This window comes from Arachis ipaensis, chromosome B05, assembly GCF_000816755.2.
Source record: "Arachis ipaensis cultivar K30076 chromosome B05, Araip1.1, whole genome shotgun sequence".
NCBI lineage: Eukaryota > Viridiplantae > Streptophyta > Magnoliopsida > Fabales > Fabaceae > Arachis > Arachis ipaensis.
Genome location: NC_029789.2, coordinates 121,355,116 through 121,357,385, shown reverse-complemented (window position 1 = coordinate 121,357,385; position 2,270 = coordinate 121,355,116).

Here is a 2,270-nt window from a genome sequence, read left to right as displayed (position 1 = left end):
GCTGCTTTGAGCTGATGTCGGGGTTAAGCATCAATTTTGACAAATCTAGTTTAATTCCAATCAATTGTGACCAACAATGGGTGGGTCGTATGTGCAGCTTGTTGGAGTGCAAAGAAGCTACCCTACCAGTCAGATACCTTGGAATTCCTCTAGGAGCTAATCTGAGGTTGTAAAGACTTGGAAGCCAATAATAGATAAGGTGGAGGAGAAACTAAGCCTATGGAAGTCAAAAGTGCTAAACAAAGCGAGAAAGCTAGTGCTTATCAAAGCTGTTTTAAATAGCTTACCAGTATATTACTTAAGTTTGTATAAGATGCCCAAGGCTGTTGCTGAAAAATTGATTTCATTACAGAGAAAATTCTTGTGGAGTAAGGAGGACGGTAGTAATGGCATAGCTTTGGTTAGATGGGAAGTGGTTCAGGCTCTAAAAAAGCTAGGTGGTTTAGGTGTTGGAGATACGATGATCCGGAATACAGCACTCTTGTTTAAATGGTGGTGGAGGTTTTCAAAGGAGGAATGTCTGTTGTGAAAGAAGGTGGTTTGCTCTTGTTATAATCTCAATCCTAATGAGCTACTATCCACACAGACATTACCTACTAGAGGAGGACCATGGAAGGATATCTGTCAGCTACAGATCAAGGAGCAACATGTAAGAGATAAGATGATCACTGGACTCACCATGGAGGTTGGTGATGGTAGAAGAACCCGATTTCAGGAGGACGTTTGGCTATGTTGTGGTGCTCTAAAGGATAGGTTTCCAAGGCTCTTCTCGGTTTTAATCCAAAAAGGATAAGTCATTGGGACTGTGGGTTTTGGGATGGGTTAGAGTGGATTTGGAACTTCCAATGGAGGCATGAGCTGTTCCAATGGGAGTTGGAAATTGTGAATCAGTTGCACGATGCTCTGAGGCTAGTTAAACTAGTGGCTGACAGAGATGATAGGTTTGTGTGGAAGTTTGATAGACAAGGTGTTTTTACTACTAACTTATTTGTGCAGGTGTTGCAGGAGGAAACACTCCTGGAGGACATAACAAGTTATAGCTTCACCAAGACTATTTGGAAAGCCTTAGTTCCTCCAAGAGTGGAGCTGTTTGCTTAGTTTGTCTTGATTGGCAGGGTGCATACGAAAGAAAGATTGTGTCGGTTTGGAATAATTAATCAGGAAGATAATATGTGTGCTCTATGTAAAAAGGATGTAGAAAATGTTCATCACTGATTTCTTGGATGTGAATTTACTTGGCAGGTTTGGTGCGCATGGTTAGTTCATCTTGGCAGGAAATGGTCCTTTCCTGGTACTATGAAGGAACATTTTCAAAGTTGGACAGGAGCAACCAATCGAAAGGAGGAGTGCAGAAATTGGTTCATTTGCTATTTTGCGATAGTCTGGAACATTTGGCTGGAAAGGAATAGGAGGATATTTCAGAATAAAGAAAAAGGTGTAGAAGACATTATTGACATGTCCTTTCTTAGTTACCAAGAGTGGAAGTATAAAGATCCCTTGTGTTGTTGATGGCTATGCCGAAGATGACAATGGGATTTGTTTGATTCTGTAAGCTGCTAGATGGTTTCTGTTTGTGCTAGTCTTTTTGGACACTGTTTCTTGCTCCACCTTGGTGTTGAGCTCTTTTGTTTCAAAAAAAAAATTAAAATTAAAAATTAGCTTCGTAATCCCTAAACTTTCAAATTTTATGGTTCACTCTCACTCTCACTTTCCCTCTTCTCTTCAATCGCAAACCTTCATCTTCTCTATCATTTACCTTACTGCATGCCACATTATCCATCATCAATCAATAGCAACTAATCCACCTTCCTCTATTTGGGTGACAATGCCCTTTTCTTCCTCCTGAATTCTCCTAAAATGTCTCTATTTATCAATATGGTCTGTATTTGTTCTAGTCATAAATTAAAAATAATTTTCTTTAAATTTAAATAAAGTCAATATTTCTCTTTTTCTAAGAAGTCACACAAATTTGTAACTCTACTTTCTTCTTTAGTTTGATTTGACGTGAGTACTTTTCGTAAACAAATTAAAATACTTAAAGAATAACAATTATACTTTTCAACAAGGTTCTGAAAACCGGACTGGACCGGCCGGTTCGACTGGTTTAACTACGAACCGGCACTGCAAACGGTCCGGTCCTTATCTGAAAACCGCAGAAAAAAGAACCGCTCAAGAACCGGCGAACCGGTCAAAAAACCCGAACCGGTGACCGGCCAGTTACGCTAAACGACGCCGTTTTACGTGTTAAAAAAATAAAAAAAAATAAACCC